The sequence below is a fragment of the Tursiops truncatus genome, chromosome 2, assembly GCF_011762595.2.
Source record: "Tursiops truncatus isolate mTurTru1 chromosome 2, mTurTru1.mat.Y, whole genome shotgun sequence".
NCBI classification, from domain to species: Eukaryota; Metazoa; Chordata; class Mammalia; order Artiodactyla; family Delphinidae; genus Tursiops; species Tursiops truncatus.
The window spans coordinates 173,685,341-173,703,548 of NC_047035.1; the positions used below are offsets into that span (position 1 = coordinate 173,685,341).

The 18,208-nt window shown below is 44.7% G+C and overlaps 2 long non-coding RNA genes across 2 annotated transcripts in view; one reads left to right on the forward strand and one right to left on the reverse strand.

The window, feature by feature from the left end:
- The window catches only part of LOC141278120 (uncharacterized), a 170,424-nt gene that overhangs the window by 127,772 nt on the left and 24,444 nt on the right, over positions 1-18,208 (forward strand). The window lies entirely within an intron of this gene.
- LOC109549688 (uncharacterized) lies at positions 5,306-17,330 on the reverse strand. The gene is made up of 3 exons (XR_002176079.3): positions 11,252-17,330; positions 8,135-8,359; positions 5,306-6,528 (listed from the first exon to the last, which is right to left on the reverse strand). It is a non-coding gene; the product is annotated as an uncharacterized lncRNA (long non-coding RNA).

Consider the following 18,208-nt stretch of genomic DNA (forward strand, 5'->3'; position numbering starts at 1 on the left):
AGCCCCCCGGGTCCCCCTTTGTCATCTGTACAATGGGGGCCCGCATCCGCCCAGCCGTCCGGACAGTGCAGAGAGTAAGGCCGGTCCCCGGTCGGGCTCTGCAAAGCTGCGAGGCGAAGGGGGAGCGTTGCTTGGTGTTGCTTTATTCCTACTCTGGAAAACTACATTCAGAAAATAGAAGTGTTTTCAATCGAGGGAGCAATCCATCAGGATAAAGGAGAGAAAACCTCTCCCTGGCATATTTGTAATTGCTTTTTGTTCATCCTGGGGCTGATCTGGGGCTGCGTCCGCTGCCGATGACTTCGCTTTCCTGTTCGGTCTAAGACTCTACTAACGAGGCCATTTGGGTTAATGCCCCAATTACCATCACATATTTCTAGCCTTGCCCAGCTCACAAGGGACCACTCACTTACATATCTTCATGGGCACAAAGTATTTTTTCGGATGATTATTTTTTTCCTCCTCAGCTTCTAAGCCTATTGGCAGAATTTTCCCAGAGTGTTTTCAAAAGCTTTCACAAGATATCCTCATAACATTGGCAAAAAGAAAAAAAAAAAAATAGGAAGCATACTTCAATGCTTAACTTCTGCAGGCCCTGATTTGTTTTTTTCAGGTTGAAAAGGAAGACTGAGTTTCTGGATGTACCTGTCAAGACTAAATGATTGTTCATTTCCTGTGAATTGGAAATCACGTAATAGCATGCAGCTGGGGAGCTAGCCTGGGTTTCTTGCTTCTTCCTCTTCCAGAAGCGGGGTCCATTACCAGCTGGGAAGTATTACTGTACGAATGCGCTGAAAAACTTAAGGGAAGTGAGAAGGGGAGCGTTCTCGATGTCAGCAGTTTGATGGTCTTACCTGTACCCTCCAGAGAAGATTTTAACAGCAAACGTACAGAAAGATTAATTTAACTAGAAATGAGCTCAGGAGAAAAAAAAAAAAGGATTGACAAAGCCACAAAAATCTTTCTCTAGCATTGAGCTGATTAGAATGAGCCCTGCTAAAATGATGCTTGCTAGTGATGGGGTGAGTTGGAGAGAAACCATTTAAGATAATAAAATGTTTTCATCCAAGAGAAAAGGATTACTACGAATCAACATAGTCATGTCTTGCTAATGAAGTTGTTACCTGGAACCAAAAAAAAGAAAAAAAAAACCCACATAATTTCAATGCTGAGTTTAAAATTGGAATTCAGCAAAATGTCATCCCAGACACTTACTTGAAATGCACGCCTATATCTTTTTGTATAATAAAGTTCATTCTGTGTTTCATTGCCTTTATACTACTCATGGTGATTGTGTCAGACGTTAGCTGCTGAGAGATGGAGCGGACATTTACTTCAGGTGGCTCCTATTCCAAGTCATCATAACAATTAATTAGAGAAAGAGGAGGTAGGATGGGAGCAGAATTGATGCTGGGAAGGTAGCTTCTCCTGGGAAGGTAAGGAAAAGAAGGAGAGGCCAGGGCCAAGCAAAGTCACTGCCAGTGGAATGTTACAACATCGCTGCCCATTGCACCCAGACGTGTGCTTGGGAGAAAAGAGATCTGGGGTCTGAATGGAGTGTAGGGTTAATACAATGGCCCTGAATCACCTGGTGTGTGGTTCCCAACCCTGGCTGAGCAACAGGATCGCTAGTGGAACTTTTAAACAGAGAACCCACTGGATCCTGTCCAGTCCTGGGCTAAAGCTTTGCATGACTTCTCTATGTTTAAGAAATGTTTGGGGGCTTCCCTGGTGGCGCAGTAGTTGAGTCCGCCTGCCGAGGCAAGGGACGCGGGTTCGTGCCCTGGTCCGGGAAGATCCCACATGCCGCGGAGCAGCTGGGCCCGTGGGCCATGGCCGCTGAGCCTGCGCGTCCGGAGCCTGTGCTCCGCAACGGGAGAGGCCACAACAGTGAGAGGCCTGTGTACCGCCAAAAAAAAAATGTTTGGGTGTTTGTTGTTTTGTCAGTACATAGTGAGAATTTCATTTTATTTTTTCCAGTTTTTTAAAAAATTATAGTTGATTTACAATGTTATGTTAGTTTCAGATGTTAGTTTCCTGTGTTAGTTTTGATGATTCAGGTATACATATATGTATAAAAAGAATATATCTTCTTTTTCAAGAATGCATACATGTGTATAACTGAGTCACTTTGCTGTACAGCAGAAATTAACACAACATTGTAAATCAACTAGACTTCAATAAAAAATTTAAATAAAGAAGGTATATTCTTTATCACATTCTTTTACCTTATAGGTTATTGCAAAAATTGAGTAGAGTTCCCTGTGCTGCACAGTAGGTGCGTGTTGGTTGTCTGTTTCATATACAGTCGTGTGTATATGTTAATGTCAGCCTGCTAATTTATCCCCCCACTCCCCGCCTTTCCCCTTTGGCAATCATAGGTTTGTTTCTATATCTGTGGGTCTATTCTGTTCTGTAAGTAAGTTCATTTGTATCCTTTTTTTTTAGATTCCATATGATATCACTTATAAGTGGGATCTTCAAAAATGTATGTTTTTAATAAACTAAAACCTACGATTAATTCTGAGTGCTGAGTCAGGGTTGAAAACCATGGGTAGGTGGAGGCTGGAAATAAACCAGAAGGTGAGTTTGACAGTATTGCACTTTATCTAAATCTCTCTTTCATCTTGTTTGAATCCAAGAAAGAGCTGTATGTCCTGAAGTTTATCAGATAGACATAAGATGATAAGGATGACAATAAAATAATACCTCGCGCTGGCTCTCTGGGGACTCTTGCCCTAGCAGCCAGAGCGCTTACACGTGCGTGATGTCATTTCTCTCCCCTCCTCCCCTCCCTGGATGCTGCAAAGCAGGCAGTGCAAGAATCATCACCCCATCTTACAGAAAAGAAAACAGGCCACCTCCAGCCGAATCCCCCAACAGTGCTAATGAGTGGGCTGAGTCCTCTGCTCTCAGGTGGCTTAATGCTTGCGGAGCAGAAAAGAGAATCCAGCAAACACTCAGCTCCCACGTTCACTGCAAATGGAGAAGTGCTCTGTGCCTTGCTTTTACCTTAAAGAGTTGGCTGGACTTCCCTGGTGACTCAGTGGTTAAGAATACGCCTGCCAATGCAGGGGACACGGGTTCCAGCCCTGGTCCGGGAAGATCCCACATGCCACGGAGCAACTAAGCCCGTGCGCCACGACTACTGAGCCTGCGCTCTAGAGCCCGCAAGCCACAACTACTGAAGCCCGCATGCCCAGAGCCCGTGCTCTGCAACAAGGGAAGCCACCGCAAGCACAAGCCTGTGCACCGCAATGAAGAGTAGCTCCCTCTCGCCGCAACTAGAGAAAAGCCCGCGTGCAGCAATGAAGACCCAACGCTGCCAAAAATAAATAAATAAAATTATTTTTTTTTAAAAAAAGAGTTGGCTTACAGCCAGTGTGTGTGATAGATTTTTGGCTTTCCCTTTTACACAAATCCTTTCCTTAAATGAACACCTCATGCCTCCCAGGTCTCTTCCGTCGCTTCCTGGGGTGCAGTAGAGAAGAGACAGGAGACAGGGACACAGGAGGGACAGTAGGTAGCCTGCCCCACACCTGCCCCCCAGCTTCTTCCACATCCCGAGAAGGAGATGGTCCCCAGGTTAAGGATGGCAAAGAAGCTGAGAAGTCTTCCAGTCCTGTTTGGGTTATTTCCCTGCCACCTGTGTAAGCTCTTAGTAGCCTTGGGCTTATGGTTCAACTATTCCAATGGAAAGAAATAATGATCACAGCATTTGAGGCTGTTGATGTTTAGAGCCGGAAGTTACCCTCTTCTGAGGAAGGCTTTTCTGGGAATGGACTTGAGGATAAAGATGTTACAAAGCATGACACTAGAAGCTAAGCTTTTGCTGATACAATTTACCTAATAATCAAGTTACTTTGCAGTTTATGGTAACATAAAAAAAAAAACCTTCCTAGATAAGATTATTTTTTGAAGACGATTATGTTTTCGTGATGTTATGATAGCTACTGCCATGGCAAAAAGTGCAGTGTTAAAGTGTGACAGATAAGCAACGGGGATCTATTGTGCAGCACAGGGAATTATAGCCATTATCTTGTAATAACTTTTAATGGAGTACAGTCTGTAAAAATACCATATCGCTATGCTGTACACATGAAAATAATATAATATTGTAAGTCAACTATGCTTGAATTTAAAAAAGTATGATGAATCGATCTCCTCTCAGATACTAATATTCCACAGATCAATAAAACTTAACTGTGCTTACGGGTTTACTCCATTATACAAAAATATATTTATGAAAGGTATCACTCAGGTTTTTATACATGAGTTGGCTGACCATTTTATCATATCTTATCTTCTACATGTGTGAGTTTAAAAGATTGGTGGTGTTTTAATTATGTATAATCACATCTGGTTTCCCAATAACCTATTGAGAAACACTTTTGACAGTCATAAAAAGAAATTTTCTAGAGAGCTGAATATATGGAACGTAGCTAACTTTTTAAACCAGGTCTGTAGAGCTATCCTGGGGGACAGGAAGGGCAACTTTGTTTCACCCAAGCGCCGACCCACTGGCCTATCACTGAGGTGTTATCTCTGGAAAGCTGGTCTGGGCTTAGCAAGCAAGTATGCCGAGACTGACTAGTGACGCCTGCCGGGGAAGAAGCGAGATCCTGGTACCATGTTTGCAATCTCTGCTGGCGGGGAGAAAGGGAAAAATACTGAAATACGTAATGAATGCCCATTTCATTGGGAACAGAGACTGTTGAGATATGTAAGGAATTCTCCCAATGGCACAGTTTTTGCCAGAGCCGAGCCCCAGTTGATAGTCTCAAATAGTTTTAGGTATAAGAGCATTATTTAAAATGCTTAATGCATATCTGGGTGTCTAAAAGAGTAAGGATTATTCACTTTTCTCAACACGCTACACCGTTATGTGAAATTCTGGAATTAAGTCTGTCATCGTCACGGCGGTGAATGTCAGTCAGGATCTTCCAATTATTTAAGCTGCTCACAAATAGGGCTTTTTCCGTGAATTCCATCAGCGCTCAAGAACACGTCAGCCTGGTCAGTTTCATTAATGTGTCGTTTCCATTGCACCCAAAGCAGTTGCCGTCTTTTCCACCGGCGATAATGGTGCCCATGTGTGATCATGGCGCCCACAGGGAAGTCATAACGCCCATCATATTTCTAAATTCCATCTTACAGTGTTAGCGAGGATACTAGTCTAGTAATGTGGTTTCTTTCCTGTAACAAAGTGGTAATAATCCCTCTGGAGAAACCCTGAGCTTAAGATGATTAACGTTGCACAGAAATAACTTCCTTAGTGAATAAACGGTCCTTTCATCAGAGTGAGTTGTCTTAAATTGCAAAATTTAATTTCAGAGGGAAGAAAGCACTCCTCAGTTATATGGTAAATACTGACATATTTAGACACACATCTTTAAGCACGTTTTCTACCAAAGTTATCATTTTAGATCACCTTCATTGCGTGTTTCTTAGTCGCAGATTATCCCTCTTTTCAAATGGATGGGCACTTAGTATTATCTGTTGATTGGTCCTTGAAGACATGGGTTGACTTGGAAGGGGTTGGTGCTGGTTATTTTAGACACAGCCGGGCGGGTGAGCAGAATCCTCTGGGAATTTGTCACTTCTTTCTATATACTCTTCCTCCTCTTCTCTATGAGCCATCAAATCCATTTTCTGGGACCCCGATCCCCACATCGTAGTTCCATATTTCCAACCGCCATTTAAACGGGACCTTCGATCATCTTGCCACGTTCTCCAAACCAGCGAGAGCCCAACCTGAGGTCTCTTGACTCACGCCCTCCTTTTCACTGAAGGCATTCTTCATACGGGGTTTTGTGTGGTTTGTTGCTTTAAATTATGAAAGTAGTTTGCTTGAGTTACAGGAGCAAGCAGGGCATGATTTTTCTGAATTCGTACATTACCTTTCCTGTTTCCACGTCTCATCGGTCTTTGGGGGTCTCTGGGGACTGAATGCCTTTGTGGTCATGTTTTCAGAGGTGGTTGTATTCACCAAAAAGGAAAATTTCTCCGAACTGTATGCAGAACCTTGGGCAGAATAGATGTGGGGAATATTTGGCCTTTATTCAACCCCAGAGGGCCAGCACAGAAGGTCCCCCTGGCAAACAGCCTTCGTCTTATATGGAGCTAGTCCAAGCTGGGTGAGCAGAAAGTGGTCATTTGCTTTCAGCCCAGCATTTGAGCAGAGTCTTCCTTTCGAGTCTGTGTCAGGACTGCTGGTGCCTCTTCAGATCTACCCTCCCTTCTTACCAGCAATGCGCCCGATGACAGAACTCCATTTGCTAGCCTCCCTGCAGGTGGGGAGGGCAGGGGGGCACGGAGATGGATGCCAACGTTGGGGGTGGAACTTCTTCTGACTGGTCCTCAACTCCCTCCTTTCATCCTCTGTCAGCAGATTGCTGAGCCCTTAAAACTCATCTCAGCTCACATCCATCCCTGCAACTGTGAGGCTTCGCCCTTCCAGGGGGCAGTTTGATGAAGGTTGTTAGGAAATAGAAGGGGCGGGAAATCTGGTTGCGGTAATGCCACAGCCTATGAAACAAAAATGCAAAGATGTCACTGAGGATCTTACTAACTTAAATCTGATTACAAACACATTGCGTAGGAAAAATTTAGGTATAATAAATCCAAGTGGGGAGATTCCATTTCACCATTATCTGCATTAACAAGGATAGATCTGCTAGCTTAATAGTTACCAGCAATAGTGCTAAGAGATGTGGTCTGGGACTTTCTGGAGTTGTCAATCTAATGGGGGAAGGCATACAAAACAGGCAATCAGGGTGAAGATGTACAGCTGCACAGGGTGTGCACTGGCCAACTTCAGGGGACATTATTCCCATAGACTATGGTATAAATGGCCCCCCACTGTAAGGTGTCACCTGTCCAGCCGTAGATGGTGACCCTTCAAGCAAAGCTTTCTAAAGTGAGCTAAGTAATCCCGCTCCTGAGCGTATACATCCATACAAAACTCTAATTCAAAAACATACACACACCCCATGTTCGTAGCAGCACTATTGACAATAGTCAAGACATGGAAACAGCCTAAAAGTCCATCAACAGATGAATGGATACAGAAGATGTGGTACATATATACAATGGAATACTACTCAGCCATGAAAAAGGAACGAAATAATGCCATTTGCAGCAACACGGATGGACCTAGAGATGATCACAGTAAATGAAGTAAGTCAGAAAGAGAAAGGGAAATACCATATGATGTCACTTATATGTGGAATCTAAAATATGACACAAATGAACCTATCTACGAAACAGAAACAGACTCACAGACATAGAGCACAGACTGGTGGTTGCCAAGGGGGAGGAGGATGAGGGAGGGATGGAGTGGGAGTTTGGGATGAGAGGTAAACTCATATACATAGAACGGATAAACAACAGGTCCTACTGTAGAGCACAGGGAACTATAGTCAACATCCTGTGATAAACCATCATGGAAAAGAAAAATAAAATGAATAAAAAGTAAAGTGATCTAAGTGAACAGTGATAGGGGACATGTTGTGCACCTGACCCAGCCGAGGAAGTGGGTTCTTGGGGTAAAGGACATGACTGTTGGGACGTAAAGATCAGCCCCAGTTAGCCAGACCGGAAGGAAGATGAGCTGTCCAGGCGAGGGAGCAGAATGTCCAAAGACCGAGGACAGGGGCTGTGAGGCTGAGCTGCCCGAGGAATGAGCAGGAGGGGCACCGTGGCTGCTTCGTCCTGCTGGCTGTCTGGAAGCCTTCTTGCTCTACCTTTCCAAATCCAGATCAGCTGCACCCAAACTTGATGGATTCCAGAAAAAAAAAAAAGGGAGGAACTCCTCACCTCCCGTCTCTGTTTGCTGACTGTCTCAGCAGCCTTTGTCCCCTACAGTGCGGGTGATTCAAAAGCTTAGACTAAACGCAACACTCGGGGAAGATCCCCTGCCTTCAGACAGATGGGGCCCCGAGGCTGGCTCCGTTCCCGCCACCTGTTCAACTTCATCAATTGTCAAGCCTTTTGACTCAGACAAACTCCTTCAACCTGATGGTGACACTCCACTGCTTAAAGTCTCCTATTTTAAGGCTGTGGGCATTTAAAAACAAAATGAAACATAAAAACATTTTGAGGGATAAAGTTCCAAATTCTTAGCATGACTTACGTGGTAGAGTCATCTCACATGGGGCAGGGACCCTTTCTATCTGGTCCTCTCTACTGTGCTCTGTCATTGGATCGAAAGCAGCTTGGGGGACAGTGGCCTTGGTGCGAATGTGGTGGTGAGTCTGGAAGAGAAGCAGCTGGGTCCCCTCACACCAGACGATCCAAGCAGTACTTTTCCACGGCTGCCATTGCCGGGAACACGGCAGAGTCTCTATACATATTTGTTCTAAATAAATAAATGAATAGAACATTTAGGATAAGTTATATACTCAAACCACATAATTTTTATTTTCCCATAACGTTTCTCTTCCTGAATTGGGTGATGGTATTTTGACTTCATCTCCTTGACAGTTGATATAAGAAACATCTTCACAAAACTCATTGAGAAAACCATAATTCAGAAAGAGACATGTACCACAATGTTCACTGCAGCTCTATTTACAATAGCCAGGACATGGAAGCAACCTAAGCGTCCATCGACAGATGAATGGATAAAGAAGATGTGGCACATATATACAGTGGAATGTTACTCAGCCATAAAAAGAAATGAAACTGAGTTATTTACAGCGAGGTGGATAGACCTAGAGCCTGTCACACAGAGTGAAGTAAGCCTTTTGAACTTTTAAAGGCCACCGGGACACATCATGTATCACTTGGTGTCTTCTTTATGAAGGTCCACAGGGAAAAATTCTTTCTCACTCCGTAGCATGAAGAGTTGTGTTTTACGTGGCTGATTCAATGGTATATTTAAGCAATTAATTAAGTACAATAATTAAGTGATTGACAATGTGATCAGAGTTCTTTTTTTTTTTTTTTTTTTTTTTTTTTTTTTGCGGTACGCGGGCCTCTCACTGCTGTGGCCTCTCCCGTTGCGGAGCACAGGCTCCGGACGCGCAGGCTCAGCGGCCATGGCTCACGGGCCCAGCCGCCCCGCAGCACGTGGGATCTTCCCGGACCGGGGCACGAACCCGTGTCCCCTGCATCGGCAGGCGGACTCTCAACCACTGCGCCACCAGGGAAGCCCCAGAGTTCTCTTTTTTTGTATGCGTACCTGAAAGCTTGGAACCAAGTTGTGGCCCATCTTTGGCAAATGTATAGGGACTCCTACAAATGGTTTTTGTGTATTATTTCAACAAATACTGATTTTGGACCAAAACTTACTCATGGGTTAATCTTACTTTTCTTACCCTAATTCTCTTGCCCCCTGCTCACAACTTATTTTCTCTTCCAGTGTAATATACATTTTAATAGATCACTTTATAGTTTTGAAGTATGGTGGAGTATATATAAATTGGTTGTTGTTTAAGGCTAAGGATGGTAACCTTGAGCTATGAGTGAACACCAGCCTGGAGCCTCACATCCCCAAACATTCCTCTTCGCCTCTGCCCTGATGCTCACACTGTTTTCTTCTTGATCTTCCAGGAGAGTCTTTTGTTTTTTTTTAATTGAAGTCTAGTTGATTTACAATGTTGTGTTAATTTCTGCTGTACAGCGAAGTGATTCATTTATACACATGTATATATATCCTTTTTCATATTCTTTTCCATGATGGTTTATCACAGGACATTGAATATAGTTCCCTGTGCTATACAGTAGGACCTTGTTGCTTATCCATCCTATATATAATAGTTTGCATCTGCTAACCTCAAACTCCCAGCCCTTCCCTCCCCTTTGGCAACCACAAGTATGTTCTCTATGTCTATGAGTCTGTTTTTGTTTCATAGAAAAGTTCCTTAGTGTCATACTTTAGATTCCATGTATAAGCGATAGCATATGATTTTCGTCTTTCCCTGTGTGGCTTACTTCACTTAGGAAGATAATCTCTAGTTGCATCCATATTGCTGCACATGGGATTATTTCATCCTTTTTCATGGCTGAGTAGTCTTCCATGGCATGTATCTACCACATCTTCTTTATCCATTCATCTGTCCATGGACATTTACGTTGTTTCCATGTCTTGGCTATTGTAAATAGTGCTGCTATGAACATAGGGGTGCATGTGTCTACCACATCTTCTTTATCCATTCCATCTGCTGGTGGGCATTTAGGTTGCTTCCATGTCCTGGCTATTGTTCCACTGGAGTCTTTACCACATTTTATTGCAAAGATGTGCTTGGGGGCCTCACCTGCCCTGAAGCAGAGCATTTTGATTCATCCCTACTACTGTAGCCTGAAAGTAAACTCACTGTTAATTACCAAGGATCATGGTCAACCAAGCCCCCTCTCTTATTTCTTCTCCAACACCTGCCATTGCTAATTGTGGGAAACTTTCACTTTCTACTTTATTCATTCCCATCGGCTTGTAATTTGTATGGGTACGCTCTCTTTATCATCAGAGGGAAAAAAGAATAAAGATGTAGGAACATCTATATCTGGGTTAACCCCTCAAATGTTTTAGTCTTGTCTTCCCAACCCTCATCATAGTGGAGTTTTAGAATTTTAACCAAGACATGTGCACACGACAGGGAGTACCAAAAGGACAGTTAGAAATTTATTTAAGTTTGGATTTGAGAATAGAAGATCCTACTGTGGACAAGTCATTCCCTCCCCCTGATGTCCTGTGTGTACTTAATAAGGACAATCAAATCAGAAAGGATACCAAAAAAAGCAGGAGTGTCCATATCAAGAATGGAATGGCTTCCATTACTAATCAGCTAAATCTGTTTATTACTAGGAAGCAAATGCATTTGACCACTGCAGCTTTAAGGGGGAATCAGAGAATCTGATACGTGGACCGTTCCATGTTCATGTGAAACCAAGAGAGTGAGCACACCTCTTATTGAGAATGATTGACGGCCCCTGCTGTGATGAGCAAGTGTGGAAAACACATGCTGCCTGGTTTTATGCATTTTGGCTGCCAGATGGTGCCTAACACCCCCCCACCCCGGAACCGTCCCTCACCCCACCCATGCCAATCTGGCCTTACCCCAAACCCTCATCCTTCCCAGGCCCCGAAATCCATCCCCCACCAGAAGCAGGGGCTGGGGGGCACTGATGTGTGAGGCCCAGGTATAAAATACAGATATCTCTTTTGCATAGTATTAGGTAAAATAAAAAGCTTAAAGTGGAAGAGTTTATTTTCTAGGACATATGTTGACAGCATCTGAATGTCATGTACCTTTTCTCTCCTACGAGAAGCTTGTATTTCTGTCTTCATCGCCAAGACACTTCCCGGAGCGTAGTTCGTGGAACATTTACGTAATTCATGTCTGTTCGATGAATGAGCGAACGAATAAATAAGTGAATACATGATCAACCCATATAATAACCCAACAGAGAAGGAAATGAGGGGAATCTGGCATAATATGGTGTCTGTAAACCCAAGCTTTCGCCCAGCGTTCTCATCTACGCAATAGGCTGTTGAAGAATTTGTTGGAGACCCACATCAGTCTTCTCATTTCGTTATCTCTGAACTGTACCATTTTCGCCCCTTGGAGAGCTGGGACACCACTTCTCTTTTTCAAAAGATACCCACGATAGAATTGTGATCACATTGGCAATCACTTTTCATTACCCAGATTATAATTCACCCGGTTTTATAGGCCCATCTCTCTTCCGGCTACATAGTCTTTTATTGGGCATCAAATCCTCTTTTTTAAAATATATAAAGATACATATTCTTAGTACGAAAGTCATGTAACCACCTTACCAAAAAAAGTCTCAGAAGTAGGAATGAAGGGAGGAAAAAAAATCACCGTAAGACTAACCCTCTAACACAGCCACTTATTAGGATTTCGCTAAATTTCCTTCTGCTACTTTCCCCTGTTCCCCACCTGCTTTTACATAGCTTCATACGGTTGTTTCTGTATACGTATAATTTGATTTCCTAATTTTCTGAACTAGTCAGGAAACTAGAAACAACACTATTTAGCAGAGAGAATTTAATATAAGAAATTGGTTAAACAGGTATTGGAGAACTCCAAATGTATAAGGCAGACCCTGAAATAAGAAAGGAATAATAAGTGCAGGAAGCAGCTTCCGTAACCAGGGGCTGGAGGAACAAAGGGAAGAAGTGGGTGTCATCAGACCTAGAGGCTTGGGGGAGGGGCTGCAGAACTGGGACCTCCTGGAGGGGACAGCAGCAGGGCCAGGGCTGAAAGCTCTGAGGGGAGGGGTGATGGGGCTGCTGCTGGGTGTGGGGAAAGGGCCAGAGACTGGGACCAGCTGCTGGTGGACTCAACGGCCAGCGTCCAGGTCCAGAGGGAGGGGCCCTGGTGCGTAACTGGCAAGCCAGGAAGCACGCAGGAAGGGGCCTGCTCCTTCCCCCGACCCCTGCCTCCGATCTCCCTCTAGTGCCTCCTGTTGGTGGAGCCTAATCGGGAGGCATCCAGCAGAGCAGAAACTGAGCGTGCTGAGTTCCAGCTCCAGCAGCACAAAGCCGTGGGGGTTCCAAGATGGGGGCCAATGGCTTCACAACCAAGCCATACCTTAAGCTTAGCTTGGGGTGTTACTACGCTGCCTGCATTTTTGGTTGTTGTTGTTTTGGGGGGTTTGGGTTTTGTTTTAATTGAAACATAGTTGACTTACAATGTTGTGTTAATTTCTGCTGTACAGCAAAGTGATCCAGTTATACAAATATGTTCATTCTTCTCCCTTTTTTTTTTTTTTTTTTTTTGCGGTACGCAGGCCTCTCACTGTTGTGGCCTCTCCCGTTGCGGAGCACAGGCTCCGGACGCACAGGCTCAGCGGCCATGGCTCACGGGCCCAGCCGCTCCGCGGCATGTGGGATCTTCCCGGACCGGGGCACGAACCCGTGTCCCCTGCATCGGCGGGCGGACTCTCAACCACTGCGCCACCAGGGAAGCCCATTCTTCTCCTTTTTTTAAAAAAGAATATTTATTTATTTATTTGGTTGTGCTGGGTCTTAGTTGTGGCTCGCAGGTTCCTTAGTTGTGGCAGGTGGGCTCCTTAGTTGTGGCATGCACATGGGATCTTGTTCCCTGACCAGGGATCGAACCCAGGACCCCTGCATTGGGAGTATGGATTCTTAACCACTGCGCCACCAGGGAAGCCCCATGTACATTCTTTTCCATATGCATTTCCATTATGGTTTATCACAGAACACTGAATATAGTTCCCTGTGCTCTACAGTAGGACCTTGTTGTTTATCCATTCTCTCTATATAATCGTTTGCATCTGCTAATCCCAAACTCCCAGTCCATCCCTCTCCCATCCCCATCCCCCTTGGCAACCGCAAGTCTGTTCTCTGTGTCTATGAGTCTGTTTCTCTTTCATAGATAAGTTCATTTGTGTCATATGTTAGATTCCACATATAATTGATAGTGTACGGTATTTGCCTTTCTCTTTCTGACTTACTTCACTTAGTATGATCATCTCTAGGTCCATCCATGTGGCTGCAAATGGCATTATTTCATTCTTTTTTATGGCTGAGTAGTATTCCACTGTATATATGTGCCACATCTTCTTTATCCATTCATCTGTCGATGGACATCCAGGTTGTTTCCATATCCTGGCTATTTTAAGTAGTGTTGCAGTGAACATTGGGGTGCCTGTAACTTTTTGAATTAGAGTTTTGTCCAGATTTATGCCCAGGAGTGGGACTGCTGCATCATATGGCAACTCTAGTTTTATTTTTTGAGGAATCCCCATACTGTTCTCCATAGTCGCTGTACCAATTTGCATTCCCACCAGCAATGTAGGAGGGTTCCCTTTTCTCCACACCCTCTCCGGCATTTGTTATTTGTAGACTTTGTGATGATGGTCATTCTGACCGGTGTGAGGTGATACCTCATTGTGGTTTTGATTTGCATTTCTCTAAAAATTAGTGATGTTGAGCATCTTTTCATGTGCCTGTTGACCATCTGTATATCTTCTTTGGAGAAATGTCCATTTAGGTCTTCTGAACCAGAAGATGTTGTATATAAATGCAGACACACTGTGTGTCCATACACATGACACCTACAAGTTGTGCACGCATTTCTACACGTATATTCACGAACCGTTCCTTGGAGGGCTGGATTCTGCTAACACATGAGCATTTCCACTTCCTTTAATTAACTTTAAGAGGACAGATTTCTTGTAGCACCTTGTTCTATTAAATCCAGGCAATCTCTTCTTGGTTCCCAAATTTATGATCTCTAATTTCAGCACACCTCATATTTATCAAAACCACGAGAATGAGGACCCAGATTTCACGGTGACTTAATGGTTGTTGTAAAGAGATTTTCTTTGTTTTGTCCTCGGGCCAGGCAAGGTCGATGGAAGTCCGCCGAGCGCTTTTCTTTTTTCTTGAAGGGATGGAAGGAAGCAGAGAAGACCAGCCACAGACCTTCCTCAGCGTGAGAGGAGTGACAGCGTGTGGGGTGTGCAGCTGTCGCTCGCTATTTTACGGTCCTTCCCAATTTACGTGCTAGTCCACAGCTGAGCCCGGGAGAAGGAAGAGGGGCCGACTCTGTGGCCGGCATCGGGTTTCAGAGCTGATGACTTTATGCCTTAAAGATAAATAAGTTTAAATGCAATGTTTAAAGCCAATTCTGAGGGACGGTCACAATTCTGCAAATATGGCGTCGATAGGAAAGAAGGGTCGTGGAAGAAAATAGAAGTAAATTCACAGGCACGCCCCTCAGAGGCCTGGAAGGAGCGGCAGATGCCCCAGAGCAGGGCTCTGGGAGGCGGGTGGGAGAGCAGAGGGGCAAAGCAGGGGTGACGCAGATCTAGGAGGGAGCCCGACTGTGCCCCTCTGTTGACAGAAAGGACGCGTTCTAGTGACACGCCAGGTTGTCAGAAACATGGTCATCAGAAGGAAGAAAAGATACAAGGAACTTAAGAACGTCCTTTGGGATGAGAGCAAAGAGGATTATTTAGAAAAAACTTCTCGAATGCTCTGGAAACATAATCGAACGAGTTAAGATGTGTAGCGTGTTTGGATAGTGAATACAATGCGTTTGCCGTTTTATTCTCAGCAGCAGCACGTGGGCCGTATGAGGAAGGGGACCGTTCAGAGGGAGGGCAGGAGGCAAAGCATGGAGCACGAGCGTGTCTGAGGTTTCGGGGCTGGGGTGGAACGGCGTGCTCCAGGCCACAGGGCACGTCCATAAGAACGTTGGCCAAATGCGTGCAGGCACTGAAAATAGGTTTGGCAGGGGCCCGGGCAGCCCTGAGCTGCTTCTCCTCCCAGACTCTGGAAGAAGTGGATCAGAGCCTCCCAACCTTTTCAGAGCACTCACTCCGGTGGTCCTAAAAGGATAACCAACCCCCCTGCAGCACACCTGGCCTTAGGCAGCCTCACCCCCTCTGTCACCCAGCCCTCTCCCTCCTGCCTCCCATCCTTTTAATTTGGGACCCAAAACAGTAACCGGCACACAGACCTAGAGAACAGACCTGTGGTCGCCAAGGGGGAGGGGGGACGGACTGGGATTGTGGGATGAGCAGAGGCAAACTATCATATAGAGAGAGAATGGATAAACAGCAAGGTCCTACTGCAGAGCACAGGGAACTATAGTCAGTATCCTGTAATAAAGCATGACGGAAAAGAATATATGTGTGTATAACTGAGTCACTTTGCTGTACAGCAGAAATTCACACAATGTTGTAAATCAACTATACTTTCAGTGAAAAAATAAATTAAAAAAATAATTTGGGACCTAAACTTTTGTTCCACAACTGAAGATAAAACATATGAATATAAAGTATATTAAATATAAATATTTTACATTTATATGTTTTATAAATTAAAAATATAAATTACATCTGTATTGAAATATAGATCCTGAGAGCAGGGCCTAGAACTTACATTCCCTGGGTGTAATTAATCCATCAGCAGCTGTAACCCATTCTCATTAGAACCTCAGCAGAGTGGTCAAAAGCCTGGGCTTTGGTGTCAAACAGACTTGGATTTAACTCCAGATCTGCCCATTGCCGGTGACCTTGTGCAAGTTGCTTCACCGTTATGAGCCTCAGTTTCCTCATCCGTAAAACGGGAATAATGACACCATTTACCGTGGGGATCGTTGCAAGGATCCTACCATGTATTACGAGTAAAGGAGTTAGCACAACCTACGACTCCATACGTGGGCATAGCTGTTGCTGCTACTGTTCATAAGGTGAGTGGTTTAGAAAGCAGGACGCTGCTGGCCACAAAGCGGATCAAGGGGTGAAGACAAGAATAAAGATCCTGGATGGGCGGGAGGTTCGCATGTGCAACTTCCGCCTTGTACGACCGCACCCTGTGAACATAGAGAACTTTGGTCGTTCAGCTACGTGATGCCCACCACTGTGGCTCACGTAACTTATGCTCTCACTGTTGTTCACGTAATGTCATTTTAAGGGAGTTTTGTCCCCAGAGGCATCCTTCATTGATGTATGGAAGCCTGGAGAAGGGAAGGGGCTGGAGATTAAGTTTTGAGCCTGTTTACTTCAATCTCAAACTTCCAAAGGTCTGTGTGAAGTTTCTGAAGAAATGAGAATTCCCTCCCAACCCAGATTATTAAATAGTATAAATACTGCCCCTCAGAATACCTTAAGCAAAGTCATTTGCAAAGGCCTTTAAACTGGAAGGCCCATCCCCACCTCCTACTGTTGGCTCTGATCCAAAAGGCGCCCGGCACCCTCCCCGTGCTCCCAGGCTGCATCCTGAAATATTTGCCTCGGTCCATCTTGCTGGCCACTTCCCTTCCCCACCTGGTCCTGACTGGCCAGGTCACAGCCCTAGACCTGTTTCCTGCTCCTCTGACCTGTGGTCTGATACTGCTGCCGTCAGGCTGACCTCTGGCTTCCTTCCTTAGCTGCACTGTTCACTGGTCCCTTTGTCACAGTGCTTCATGGCTGCTCGGGCCCGGGGTCCAGCCTCTCCCTGGTGCCAGTTCTCAAGCCAGAGTGCCTGCCGTCCAGGTCCACTCTGCTTCTGGGAGTGGACACTAGACCCACGTCACCTTTGTATGAAAGAATTTTGGAGCCACTTTAAAGAACTGGCTGACATTCAGGCTTTAGAATTTGGTCAGCAATGAAACATCACTGTGGATCGTATAGCTGGAAAGGCCGTGTGTATATGAGAATTGACCCTCTAGGTGTGGGTGTTGTGAGCACCAGACCTCACCCATCTATAATTTTTACAAAAATTTTTGACGTATAGTTGATTTACAATGTGTTCATTTCTGCTGTACAGAAAAGTGATTCAGTTATACACATATATACATTCTTTTTTCATATTCTTTTCCATTATGGTTTATCACAGGATATTGAATATAGTTCCCTGTGCTCTACAGTAGGACCTTGTTGTTTATCCGTTCTCTATATAATAGTTTGCCTCTGCTAATCCCAAACTCCTAATCCATCCCTCCCCCACCCCTCCCCCTTGGCAACCACAAGTCTGTTCTCTATGTCTGTGAGTCTGTTTCTGTTTCATAGATAAGTCCATTGTGTCATATTTTATTTATTTATTTTTTTGTTGCGGTATGCAGGCCTCTCACTGTCCCGGCCTCTCCCGTTGCGGAGCACAGGCTCCGGACGCGCAGGCTCAGCGGCCATGGCTCACGGGCCCAGCCGCTCCGCGGCATGCGGGATCTTCCCGGACCGGGGCACGAACCCGCATCCCCTGCATTGGCAGGCGGACTCTCAACCACTGTGCCACCAGGGAAGCCTGATTGTGTCATATTTTAGATTGCACGTAAAAGTGGTATCATACGGTATTTGTCTTTCTCTGACTTAACTCTGCTTAGTATGATAATCTCTAGGTCCATCCATGCAAATGGTATTATTTCATTCTTTTTTTATGGCTGAGTAGTATTCTATTATATATATATATACACCACACCTTCTTTATCCATTCATCTGTTGATGGACACTTAGGTTGCTTCCATGTCTTCACATGGCTATTGTGAATAGTGCTGCTGTGAATATTGGGGTGCATGTATCTTTTCGAATTATAGTTTTGTCCAGATATATGGCCAGGAGTAGGATTGCTGGGTCATATGGTAGTTCTATTTTTAGTTTTTTAAGGAACCTCCATACTGTTCTCCATAGTGGCTGTATCACTTTACATTCCCACCAACAGTGCAAGAGGGCTCCCTTTTCTCCACAGCCTCTCCAGCATTTATTGTTTGTAGATTTTTTCGCG